Raw genomic sequence first — 14,419 nt, 5'->3', positions numbered from 1 at the left:
TCGCGGTTAGCAAAAGTCGCCACCGACTTTTCTTTTATCCAATAAGGAAAGGTGGAAAAGAACAGGAAAGACCTTAATTTGATTTTAGGTTCGGGAGGTACATTATACAAAGGGAAGGTGTTAGCACCCTTTGTATCCATGGTTATCCATGGGCTCTTAATTGCTTGATCACTTATGTTTTTCTTGTCTGAAAAAAGGTGTTCGTGAATTGTTTAGAAAATGTTTTGAAAAAGAGAATTTAACTTTGTAATGATTCTCGTATGAATGTATACAAAGTGGTTATCTCGTTTAGTTTTGAAAATGGTTTAGAAAAATATAACTTAGTAATGATTCTAGTATGAATGTATACCAAGTGGTGATTTTCTAGTATTTGTGAAGTGTGAAAAGTATTTTTAAATTATGAGTAAGCAATTAAGAGTTATACCTACCCAAGGTCTTTATGGGCATTTCCTATCCTTATGAGGGTAAAACTGTCCTTACTATTGAGAAGTAAGTAGTTTTATCCTTTGGATGTAAAAGGGTCATCGAAGGGTCATTGATTGGTCATCGAAGGCAACAGTTGTGAGGATACCTTAGCATTCGAAGGGACTATCATCATTTAACCGTAGGCTACACCGAAGGGTCATCGAGGGACAAAGGCAACATTCGAGGGACTATGATGATTTAACCGAAGGGTCTTTGCTAAGCGCCTCCCCACATTCGCGGGACATGACCGTAATACTATAATCGTAGGGTAACAAAGAGAGGTCCGAGATCACTTATTTAAAGGCAAAGTTTTACAATTAATTAGGTAGCCGTAATCACATAGGTAATTAGGTCCACATTAAAATTAATACATTAAGACCAATTAAGCCATTAGGGTGGATCTTCGCCATAAAATCAATACATTAAAATCAATTGAGTAATTCAGGGTGAATCTCCATAAGGGTACCCCACAAATAAAGCGGGATACCTAACAAGCCATCCTTTCCTGGGGTATGTGATCCTTTACAAAACTCAACAAAACATGTCAGAACACCAAGTCAGGGTGCAATCGAGGATTACACCACAAGGAAAACAAGATCACAACAGTAAATAAGGTCGGATAAATGATGCATGATAAAACATGAGTGAAAAATCAGAACAGAAAAGTCAGCTACTGTCACGTTCGCTCCTGCCTCGCCTAGCGAAGGCTTAGCGAATACTCGCTGCATGCTCGCTTAGCGATGTGCTAGCGAGCGGCTGCGGATTCTGGTTTTGATATCAGTACATTTTCAACCAATTTTATGCCTTATGGCTTTCATTACCGTAATTATATGGTTAATCATTTAAGGTATTCAGGTACATACTAAAGTTCACATGCCAAACTTAAGCTATTTTCATAAATCTAATCATAAAGCCATATGCAAATTAAGAACATAAGGCAGTAATAGCAATGTAAACCTGTTTGCAACTGAATTGCGACTTCGAATCGGCAAATCGGATTGAATTGGGCAGAGGTAAACCTTGATGCCGCCGAGTTCCTTCAGGGTATGCCTCCCGTGAGTGTTAGGGTTTGCTTGCTAGGGTTCTCCTTTCTCCGTTTTCGTTTTCCTTTTTCGTGACTGAAACTTGGCTATTTATAGTGATTGTGATGACCTAATGGGCTCAGAATGAAGCCCGAAAATTCTGATATATCGCAAGCTTTGCTAGGCGAAGGAGTTGCTCGCCTAGCGAGCAAGCTAGTTTGGGCCTTTTTTCTGGATCAGGTGCTTCGCTGGGTGAGTTGCATAACGAAGGGTTCGCTAGGCGAAGGAATTGCTCGCCTAGCGAACAAGCTAGTTTGGGCCTTTTTCTGGAGTGGGTCTGTTGTGAGCTGGCCTTTTGTTCCTTTAAGATCAGTGCCTTGCAGAATAAGTCGGAGTGTCTTGAAAAATGCCTCGTAATCAACGGGCAAATTTTGGGGTATGACAGTTGCCCCTGTTTAATATTCTTGAACCGAGAGAGTTAGGATGGTATGTACACCATTCGTGGTCTGGAGGTGGAAGAATATTAAACACTAGAATGCCCCAAAAATTTGCACTTGTTAGTCAGAAGTTATTCCTGATGGAGATGGGCTTAAAGATGCCATCCGGGAAGTTCGATGATGGAAACTTCAGAGTGCGTCGTACATTAGACAATATCTGAAGCCATGGATGTCATACCGGGTCATACGCTAAACCGTATAGTGAGTTATCCATTAGGCTGTTGACTTTGCTGGGGAGTCAGGGTGTGCTATACGCTGCTGGGGATAAGGGATCAGAATGAATCATACGCTAGACCGCATCTGAATCCCAGAGTGAGTTGTTCATTGGGCGGATGACTTCGCTGGGGATGGAAGATCAGAATGAATCGTACGCTAGATCGTATCTGAGTTGCAGAATGAGCCGTACGTTAGGCTGTATCTGACGAAGGTGGAATCAGAATGGATCGTACGCTAGATCGCATATGAGTTGAAGGTCCAAATGGGTCGTACGTTAGACCGTATTGGAGTTGCAGAATGAGCCGTACATTAGGCTGTATCTGAAGGAGAAAGTAGTTGTACGCTAGACTACACCCCGGAATGTACCGTACGCTAGGCAGCATCTGAGGATTTGAAGGTCCAAATGGGTCGTACGTTAGACCGTATTGGAGTTGCAGAATGAGCCGTACGTTAGGCTGTATCTGAAGGAGAAAGTAGTCGTACGCTAGACTACACCCCGGAATGTACCATACGCTAGGCAGTATCTGAGGATTTGAAGGTCCAAATGGGTCGTACGTTAGACCGTATTGGAGTTGCTGAAAGTCAGAATGGATCGTACGTTAGATCGTATCCGAGTTGAAGGAGTCATATGTTGGGCTGAATCAGAATGAACCGTACGTTAGGTTGTATCTGATAATATTTGTTGTATTTGCAGTAAATGTCTGAGATGGGCTTAAAGATGCCATCATTAGGAGAATGTCAGAGAGTTTGTCACATGGATTATATCCGAGAGCTGTATTCGAATCTTGAATGTGATCAGGAGGATAATTAACCTGAAAGATCAAGTTAGTTTCATGCAATGTCATGGTGCATGAGATGTTTTATGCCTGCGAACATGGTATGCATGTGCATGCTATGAAACGATGTAATGTATATGATGCGGAATGAAATAAATGTGAACATTGTATGCAGGTATGTGATGTGAAATGATGTAATAAATGCACTATGCGTCTGAAACGTTCTTCCAGGGGACTCTACTGGGGAAATAAATCTAGTCTTCTGGTCGGAGATATTTGTATTGATGACCCTGTCTCAGCTGGGGGTATTTGATTTCTGTCTGATGGTAGAAACATTCGACAGAGTCTGGCTGGGGATAGAAGAGATGACCAATTCGTCTAGTGATGCCAATTTCTTCTAGGGAATAACCGGCTTAGCCGGGGAATAGAATTGGCAACGGATTCATTGGAAAGCATGGTTAGACCTTCTCCTCGATCCTGAAGTCTTGTAGTAATTGCTATTTCTATTTTATGCATGCATTTTTGGTAAACATCGATCATATTCAAATGCACATATTAATTCAAATTAAATCAATGGACGTTTACGCAAACAAAACAGAAAAAGTGAGAACAAAAGCATCTTTTTTGGAGATAAAATTGTATTGATTTTGAAAGAGGGCCTATAAACAGGCAATTTGTGTACAAGGAGACAGAAATCCTAGTAAGAGGAAATTGTCAGGCAAACAAAGAGAAAGCTATGCAGAAAAAGTCCTATCGATTCTAATTCCACCACTGTCATTATGTCTTCAAGCATCTCATCTCCTGCTGTCGGATAGAAGTGATTGGCTTGTTCAGTCCCTTGAACTTGGTTGAAGCTGACAGAGAACGGGGCATAGTCATACGCTTTAATCCCTAATTTTTGCCTGGACCGCCTTTTCAGATTTTCAGTCCACCAGGATACCCATTTCTGCCCAAGCCGCCTTTCCAGGTTTTCGACTTGCCGAGTGTACATTTTTATATGTTTATCCCTAATTTTCGCCCGACCCTTTTTGGTTCGCCGGGATGCCCTTACTTTTGCCTAGATACATCGACCTAGCGGGTCTCTTTTATGCGTAGTATTTTTTGACTATGTCTGCGTTCACGGGATGCGGGAAGTCTTCGTCGTCCATTGTAGCAAGTATCATGGCTCCACCAGAGAATACTTTCTTAACTACAAATGGCCCTTCGTATGTGGGAGTCCATTTGCCTCTGGGATCACCTTGTGGTAGAATGATACGCTTTATCACCAAGTCGCCAACTTGATACACCTGTCTTTTGACCTTTTTGTTAAATGCCTGGGTCATGCGCTTCTGATATATCTGCCCATGACAAACAGCCGCGAGTCTCTTCTCATCAATCAAATTTATCTGATCGAGTCGGGTCTGAATCCATTCATCTTCATCTAAGCCCGCCTCTTTCATGATTCTTAGAGAGGGAATATGAACTTCCACTGGTAAAACGGCTTCCATTCCGTAGACTAAAGAGAAAGGAGTTGCTCCTGTCGAAGTGCGTACTGAAGTGCGATAACCATGGAGAGCAAACAGTAACATCTCATGCCAGTCTTTGTACGTTACTGTCATCTTTTGTATGATCTTCTTGATATTCTTATTAGCAGCCTCCACTGCGCCGTTCATCTTTGGCCGGTACGGAGAAGAGTTATGGTGTTTTATCTTGAACTGCGTGCAGAGTTCAGTAATCATCTTGTTGTTCAAATTAGTGCCATTATCAGTGATAACTCTTTCAGGGATGCCATATCGACAAATAAGATTATTCTTGATGAACCGGGCCACCACATTCTTGGTAACAGAAGCAAATGAGGCTGCCTCTACCCACTTCGTAAAATAATCAATAGCAACAAGAATGAAACGATGTCCATTAGAAGCAGTAGGTTTAATCTCTCCAATCATATCAATGCCCCACATTGCAAAGGGCCAAGGGGCTGTCAGCACGTTTAAAGGAGTAGGGGGCACATGTACTTTATCCGCATAGATCTGGCACTTATGACATGTTCTGGAGTGATGGTGGCAATCAGCTTCCATGGTAGACCAATAATACCCTGATCTCAGAATCTTCTTGGCCATCGTATGTCCACTAGAATGAGTCCCAAAAATACCATCATGTATGTCTTCCATAATCTTTTCTGCTTCCTTTTTATCCACACAGCGAAGCAAAGTCGAATCATGATTACGTTTGTATAAGACTCCATTACTCAAAAAGAATTTAGCGGAGAACTTCCTCAGGAATTTTCTGTCATTGATGGATGCCCCTTCAGGGTATTCCTGAGCTTCTAAATATCTTTTTACTTCGTGGAACCAAGGTTTCTCTTCTACTTCAGCAACGTTAAGTTCATAACAATATGCTGGTTCATCTAGTCGTTCAATGGTGATCCTGGGAGCTTCATTGTCCCATCTGACTCTGAACATAGATGACATGGTGGCCAAGGCGTCGGCCAACTGATTCTCCTCTCGTGGAATATGTTCGAATGTAATCTCTTCAAAGTATGGGATTAATGTCAACACTCGCTCTCGATAAGGGACGAGATTCGGATGTTTTGTGTCCCATTCTCCTTTGATCTGACTGATTACCAAAGCTGAGTCTCCGTATACGCTTAAAAACTTGATTCTCAGGTCTATAGCAGCTCTGAGTCCCAAAATACATGCTTCATACTCGGCCATATTGTTGGTACAGTCGAAACATAGTCTAGCAGTGAAAGGCGTATGGAAACCCTTGGGAGAAATAATTACAACACCAACACCATTACCCAACGCATTAGAAGATCCATCGAAAACCATAGTCCATCGGGATCCCGGTTCGGGTCCTTCATCCGGTCCAGGTTCTTCATAATCAGTAACAAGCATGACATCCTCGTCTGGGAACTCAAAATTCATAGATTGGTAATCATCCACTGCTTGATGAGCCAAATGATCGGCTAGCACGCTTCCTTTGATTGCTTTCTGGGTAGTATACTGGATATCATACTCTGTTAAAATCATCTGCCATCTCGCTATTCTTCCGGAGAGGGCAGGTTTCTCAAATATGTATTTGATGGGATCCATCTTAGAAATCAACAAAGTGGTATGATTCAACATATACTGTCTTAGTCGGCGAGCAGCCCAGGCCAAAGCACAGCAAGTTCTCTCGAGCAGTGAGTATCTTGTTTCACAGTCGGTAAACTTTTTGCTAAGGTAGTATATGGCATGCTCTTTTCGACCAGACTCGTCATGTTGCCCCAACACACACCCCATTGAATTTTCTAACATGGTCAAATACATGATTAGAGGTCTTCCTTCAACTGGTGGCATCAGGATCGGAGGTTCCTGGAGATACTTCTTGATTTTGTCAAAAGCTTCTTGACATTCATCATTCCATATCATCTCTTGATTCTTCCTCAGTAGTTTGAAGATGGGTTTACAAGTAGCAGTTAAATGGGAAATAAACCGGGCGATGTAATTTAAACGTCCCAAGAAACCTCTGACTTCCTTATATGTACGGGGCACTGGCATTTCTTGAATAGCTCTCACCTTAGCCGGGTCAACCTCAATTCCTTTACCACTGACAATAAATCCCAAGAGTTTATCGGATCTTACTCCAAAGGTGCATTTGTTCGGGTTCAATCTCAGCTTGTATTTCTTCAACCTCTCAAACAATTTGTACAAATGATCGAGATGTTCTTCTTCAGTATGAGATCTGGCTATCATGTCATCCACATATACTTCTATTTCATGATGAATCATATCATGGAACAAAACCACCATAGCACGCTGGTACGTTGCCTCGGCGTTCTTTAAACCGAATGGCATTACTTTGTAACAGAAAGTGCCCCATTGCGTCACAAACGTAGTTTTCTCCATGTCTTCAGGTGCCATCTTAATCTGGTTATAACCCGAGAATCCATCCATGAATGAGAATACCTTGTGTTGAGCGGTGTTATCTACCAGAACATCAATGTGCGGAAGTGGAAAGTCGTCTTTGGGACTCGCTTTATTCAAATCTCTGTAATCGACGCACATTCGTACCTTACCATCCTTCTTCGGTACCGGTACCACATTAGCAACCCATTGAGGATAAGAAGTAACAGCCAGAAAACCTGCATCGAATTGTTTCATAACCTCGGCTTTGATTTTCTCAGACATTTCAGGGCGCATGCGACGAACCTTTTGCTTAACAGGACGACACTCTTCCTTCGTTGGCAAACGATGCACTACTATATCAGTGTCCAGTCCTGGCATGTCTTCATAAGACCAAGCAAAAATCTCTACATAGTCATGTAACATCTGAATCAATCTTTCTTTGACGCTGTTTTCCAAGCCTGCTCCTATTTTGACTTCTTTCTTGTCTACTTCAGTACCCAGGTTTACAATTTCGATTGACTCTTCATGCGGCTGTATAGTCCTTTCTTCTTGCAGTAACAGTCTGGCAAGCTCTCCAGGTACTTCACAATCTTCCTCACTTCCATCCTCGGCTTGGTAGATCGAATTTTCAAAGTCATAATGAACAGTAGTAGAATTATTATCAACAGGATCCAGAGTGGATATGGATCTGCAATTTTGTTACGTGAGTGTGTGTAAGAAAGCATAACTTATTTGAAAGATGACAGGAAAGATAAAGAGCGCAATATTTGAATGCAGAAAGTCCATTGATTTATTGAATGTGAATATGCTTATGAAAATGACAAAACCCTTAACAAATTAGCTATTGTGCCCCGGGCATAGACACAATGCTTTAAGAAGTTCAATTGTAAAAAATTAAAAATTTGCAACAATAATAACAATTACTCCTGACTAAAGGTAATCGGGATAGTGTCTTCAGCCTTCCAATTATTGAGTCCGTCACCAATTGTTGGGAAAATCCAGCTATCCAGGTCGCAATCGCTATCATCATCTTTTACAGCATTGATTTGGTCTTTGACCATCTTTTCGGAGTTAAATCCCAGACCAGATTTATCAGACTTGTAGGGTACGTTGATCAGTTGACCCCACCCAGTACGACCACCATTTTCGACCACAGCTTGAGCATCTTTCAGAGAGATCATGGCGGGAGGAGCTCGAACAACCTCGGGCACAAGGAGAGCTGGCTTAAGGACAGGACTGGGCGGAGGAACCACTTCAAATGACTGAGACGGAGTCTCGAAGAATTCACCATCCATCTCAACGTATCTGAAGGTATGCACACTACTGACGATATACTCTTCTTCCCCACACACAGTGACGATCTTACCCTCTATTTGATATCTCAGCTTTTGATGGAGAGACGAAGCTACAGCACTTGCCCCGTGAATCCAAGGGCGTCCCAGCAAGCAGGAATAGGCAGGACGAATGTTCATTACGTGAAAGGTAGTGTCGGAGACTTGAGGTCCTATCTTGATAGGGAGAACCACTTCACCATGGACAACACTCTTCGCACCATCGTAAGCACGCACCACAATGTCACTAGGTTTCAGCTCAATGCCTTTACAGTCAAGTTTATCGAGCACGGCTTTCGGTAGCACATTCAAAGAAGAGCCATTATCGATCAACACATGAGACAAGATGATCCCCTTACACTCAATGGAGATATGCAGAGCTTTATTGTGGTTCTTTCCTGCTGGTGTCAGGTCAGCATTGGAAAAACCTAGGCCATCGTCAACAGTCAGATTAGCAAAATAGTTTTCGAACTGATCGACGGAGGTCTCCTGAGGTACATGAGCAGTCTTCAAGAATTTTATCAAGGCATGGGCATGAGATTCAGAAGATAACAACAAGGATAACATCGAGATTTTGGAAGGAGTATGCCCTAACTGTTCTACCACATCAAAATCACTCTTGCGGATGATTTTCAGCATTTCTTCCATTTCTTGTTTGGCAACATCTTCAGTAGTAGCTTCGATCGGTGTCTCTGACTGAGAAGGGTTGACTGGTTCCTTTCCTCGGTTTTCGGGAACTGGAGGTGAGATCTCTGGAGAGAAGATCCTTCCGCTTCGAGTAACTTTACTAGTCCCAACAATGTCATTAGGATTAGCAGAATTACCAACTTGCTTTACGCCATGGATGTAAACATCACCTCCATAATTCCACGGAATGGCTTTGCTTGAAGAATACGGTACTGGGCCAGGTACAGTAATGATTAGGGGAGCTACCTTGGACTCAGCAGTAATCTTCACGGGTACTCTGGGAGCAGTAATCTTCACTGGAACTTTGGACCTTGCAATCACAGATATTTCTTCAACAGTGTTTTCCACCTTAGGAATCCTTTCGAAGAGAATCGTACGATCATCTATCAGCTGTTGAATACCATTCCTCAATTTCAGGCAAGCATTGGGTCGGAGTATACAGAGATCGCAATTTTCCGCACAACCTGGAAATAAACCAGCTTGCCACAACTTCTTCTTGATGGCCAGGAGAGGAGATGCTAAGTCAGCTATATTAGAAATCTGAGAGTAGTTGTCATACCCCAAAAGTTGCCCATTAATCTTGCAAAACATTTCTCGAAGCAATCCAACTTATTCCGCAAGGCACTGACCTTAAAGGAACAAAAGCCCAGCTCACAACAGGCCCAATCCAGAAAAAGGCCCAAACTAGCTTGCTCGCTAGGCGAGCAAATCCTTCGCCTAGCGAAGCTTGCGAATACCAGAATTGTTGGGCTTCATTTTGAACCCATTAGGTCACAAATGGCCTGCTCGCTAGGCGAGCAAATCCTTCGCCTAGCGAAGCTTACGAATATCAGAATTTTTGGGCTTCATTCTGAGCCCATTAGGTCACAACAAGAGCATTATAAATAGCCAAGCTTCAGTCAGAAAAAGGAGGAACGAAAAGGCAGACGACGACGGACGGAGACCCTGGCATAGAAACCCTAAAGACTAGTCCAGAGAGGTCGAAGTGAAGAAACCCTGACGGCCGCTCATCCGCACCGAAGTTACCGCCGTCCAACTCCACCCGATACCAAAAGCAATCTGCCAGTTCAGTGTTACCATTCAGCTGCAACAGGTTTGCGCATCACCATTGTTTTATGCTTCCAAGTTGTAATCTCTAAATACATAATGCATCATAATCAAATTTTTGGATAGGTAGTTAGATTTTGCATGTGAGTTTAAGTATGCCTGCCTATCCTGAATGTTTGACCATATTATTGCTGTAATTGAATACCATAAGGCTTGCAGCATGCTGAGATTATACTGTTCTGAAATTCAAAACCCATAGCCGCTTGCTAGCACATCGCTAAGCGAGCAAGTAGCGAATATTCGCTAGGCCTTCGCTAGGCGAGGCAGAGGCGAACGTGACAGTCGCTAATATTTTGGTTGTTATGTCCTATGCTTATCTGATCTATTCTATGTTAATTCTGCGTTGTTTGCCTGACATGCATACTGCTGTGTTCGTTTTGCGGTGTAATCCTCGATTGCACCCTGATTTGGTATTCTAACTCGTTTGCTGAATGTTGCAAAGGTTCACACACCCCAGGAAAAGATTGCTGTTTAGGTCTTCCACTTTATTTGTGGGATGCCCTTGTGAAGATCTACCCTAAATTGCTTAATTAATTTTAATGTAGTAATTTTAATGTATTATTTTTAATGTATTGATTCTAATGTGGAGATTCATCCTAATTACCTAATTAACTTTAAAATATGGCCTTTAAATATGTGATCTTGGACCTCTCTTTTGCCTGGCGATATTACGGTATTACGGTCATGTCCCGCGAATGTGGGGATACACTTAGCAAAGACCCTTCGATTAAATCATCATAAAATAAATCATAGTCCCTCGGATGTTGCCTCGAATATATGATTTTTGTCCCTCGATGACCCTTCGGTGTGGCCTACGGTTAAATGATGATCGTCCCTTCGAATGCTAAGGTATCCTTACAATTGTTGCCTTCAATGACCAATCAATGACCCTACGATGACCCTTTTACATCCAAAGGCTAAAATTACTTACTTCTCAATAGTAAGGACAGTTTTACCCTCATAAGGATTGGAAATGCCCATAAAGACCCTAGGAAGGTATAACTCTCAATTGCTGGATCATAACCTAAAACATTTCCCATCCCTCACACTTTGCAAATCCTAGAAAATCACCACTTGGTATACATTCATACTAGAGTCATTACCAAGTTATATTTTTCTAAATCGTTTTCAAAATCAAATGAGGTAAATACTTTGTATACATTCATACGAGAATCATTACAAAGTTAAACTCTCTTTTCAAAACATTTTTAAGCAATTCACGAACACTTTTTCAGACAAAATATAAGTGATCCAGCAATTAAGAGCCCATGGATAACCATGGATACAAAGGGTGCTAACACCTTCCCTTTGTATAATGTACCTCCCGAACCCAAAATCTAAATTAAGGTCTTTCCTGTTCTTTTCCGCCTTTCCTTATTGGATGAAAGAAAAGTCGGTGGCGACTCTTGCTATCCGCGACATTACGATTAAAAGCAAAACACAAAAAGTCAGTTCACCGTATGACAGGAGTCATCCACAGCATTAACAGCCTTGTCATGATTAGGCATAGGTGCAGTGATGACATTAGGAGTCTCCGGAGGCTCGAATTCAATTTCCCCAGCGTCGATCATATCCTGAATTTTGTTCTTCAACAACCAACAATCGTTTGTATCATGCCCGGGGCTATCGGAGTGATATGCACACCTGGCATTGGGATTATAACGAGGCGAAGTAGTGTTGACATTTGCAGGGGGACCTCTGAGAGTGATTAAGTTTGCCTTTAGCATACTTTGCAGTGCTTGTGCTAAAGTCATATTGATCTTGGTAAACTGCCTTCTTGGTCTGTCTTGTCTGTGCTGGAAGTTTTGAGCTGGCGGGGCTGCTATTGTGACTGCTCCAACGGCATGGTCACTATTTTTCTTATTACGACTCTTCTGACCGTACACAGCATTTGATTCATTCTTCCCCTGATAGGACTTTTTGCTACTTGCTGAGGTAGCCGCCTGTATCTTTCCACTTCGAATGTCGCTCTCCACCCGTTCACCTGTCAGTATAAGTTCAGTGAAACCTGATGAAGAACTTCCCAGCAGATGGCTGTAGAATGGGCCAGTCAGTGTACCCATGAACATGTCTACTAATTCTCGATCCATCATAGGGGGTTTGACTCTGCCCGCCAAATCTATCCATTTTTGGGCATATTATTTGAAGCTTTCTTTAGATCCCATAGTCATATTCTGCAACTGTAGCCGCGTAGGTGCCAATTCAGAATTATACTGGTAGTGTTTGTAGAAAGCTGTCGCTAAATCAGTCCAGGTGTGGATGTTAGAACTTTCGAGCTGATAATACCATTCCAACTGAGTGCCAGACAGACTTTCTTGGAAGAAATGGATCCATAGCTTCCTATCGGTGGTGTACGGCTGAATTTTTCTCACATAAGCTCTCAGATGCATCTGAGGACAAGACGCACCATCGTACTTAGTGAAAGTGGGGATCTTGAATTTGCGAGGAATGACCACATCAGAGACCAATCCCAAGCTTTCGAAATCCAGACCGGGCGCCTTCTGACCCTCCATAGCTAGCATACGTTCTTCCAGCAACTTGTACTTGCCATCTCTTGGAGAGTACTGTTCCTTCTCATAGTCTTCATCGTCGTCCTCAGAGTTGAAGAGATCAACATCCTCCTCTCCTGAATCATTTTCTGTCTCCTCTTCTTGCTCTTTCGGAAGTCTAATCTTGATTCCTGCAGCCTGTCCTTTACGCCTCCTTCCCGGGTTAATGTAACTCACAGGTTTCGGGTCTTTCTTCTTCTCGAGCAAGAGAGCCTTCAGTTCTTCCTGCCCCTTGGATAAGCTCAGCATCATCTCCTGGAATTGAGCATTCTGAGCCTGGAGATCTTTGACAGTTTGTTCGAGAGCCATTTTTCTGTTTAAGAGGAAGACCGTGAGAATACGATCTTTTAGAGTACCTGTTATGCAATGTTATGTTATGCTATGCAATGTATGAAATGTTTTCAAGGACTCTTGGAATTTAACTTTGCGTAAAATACCAAAAAGAGAGGAACTTTTATTACTAATTTCTTAATCAATGTTCATTACAAAAAATAATAATAAAAATACAATGAAAGCTTAAGTCTCCCAGGGGCGGCTTCTTTTTGGGCGAAGATACGCATTGAGTCTTCGTTCCTCATTAAGTTGGCTGGTGAGCTCTAGTACTTTCTTCTTTTCTGCATTGAACTGAGCTTCGAAAGTATTCCTTTCCTCTCTCAACTGGGTCCAGGATCTCTTCAATTCCTCAACATCGGTAGGCATATCTGGATAAGGAATGATCTGAGAAGCACCTCCTTCAACTCCTGGTTCAACAATCAATGGCCTGACTGCAAGATATGGCATGACAAGTTCACGAGCTCTTGCGCGTACCCATCTGAGATAAGGCTCCATAGGAATAGAATTTTTCTGTCCTAAAGTGCTTCTTTTCACCATGTCCCAAGCTCCTACAAACCTTTGACGGAGGCCTTGAGAGTCATTGTCATAGTCAAACACTGTACCTTGAATAATTATTTCATGTGGACCATCTCTTCGCGCATACCCAAACTGACGTAGGGCTAAAGCTGGGTTATAAGTAATACCTCATCTTATCCCCAGGAGTGGTACGTTAGGGAATTCTCCACAACGGTCAATGATGATAACATTTTCTTTGAGATGAGGACACCAACGGATGTCTGAATGGGAGAGCGACATTATCCTTTGAGACCATTTCAGATTTTGCTCATTCTTCAAGGCTGATTGAGGATTGTGCGAAATAAACCACCTAGACAATAGAGGTATGCAGCACATGAGAGTCCCTTGCCTTTTCATAGTGCGAGTGTGAAGGGAATGCAGAATGTCTCCGAGCAAGGTAGGCACAGGGTTATGAGTGAGAAATATCTTAATAGCATTCATATCTACGAATTGGTCTGGGTTAGGAAATAGCACCAAACCATAGATTAGCAATGCTAGAACATCTTCGAAAGCATGGACATTCATATCCTTTAAGAATTCTCGGGCCTTATTTATCAGAAACTTGGCAAGTAAACCCTTAACTCCACTTCTTGTTACGCAATTGGTTTCAATATCGGACTTTGTCATGTGTAAAGCCGCGGCAACTTCTTCAGACTTCGGAATCTTTTCTAAACCACTGAAAGGTGTTTGATCAAGGATAGGTATCCCAAGCATCCTGGAGAATTCTTCTAATGTGGGTACCAACTGATAATCTGGGAAGGTGAAGCAATGATGTTTAGGATCGAAGAACTGGAATAGGACCCTCATCATATCCTCTTTGAAACCAGTGGTAACCAAATTGAGGAGAGATTGCTACAAGATTAATCCGAATAGTCCTCCTGGGAGCCATAGCCTTACAAAACAGAGCAAAGTTAAATCCCTAAGTCCTTGAAATGATGTTATGATGTCATGATGTTATGATGTTATGATGTTAGGTAAATAACACGCACAAGCAAGTCACACAACAATCATT

The sequence above is a fragment of the Lathyrus oleraceus genome, chromosome 4 (assembly GCF_024323335.1).
Source record: "Lathyrus oleraceus cultivar Zhongwan6 chromosome 4, CAAS_Psat_ZW6_1.0, whole genome shotgun sequence".
NCBI lineage: Eukaryota > Viridiplantae > Streptophyta > Magnoliopsida > Fabales > Fabaceae > Lathyrus > Lathyrus oleraceus.
Note: the sequence above shows the minus strand (reverse complement) of the source record.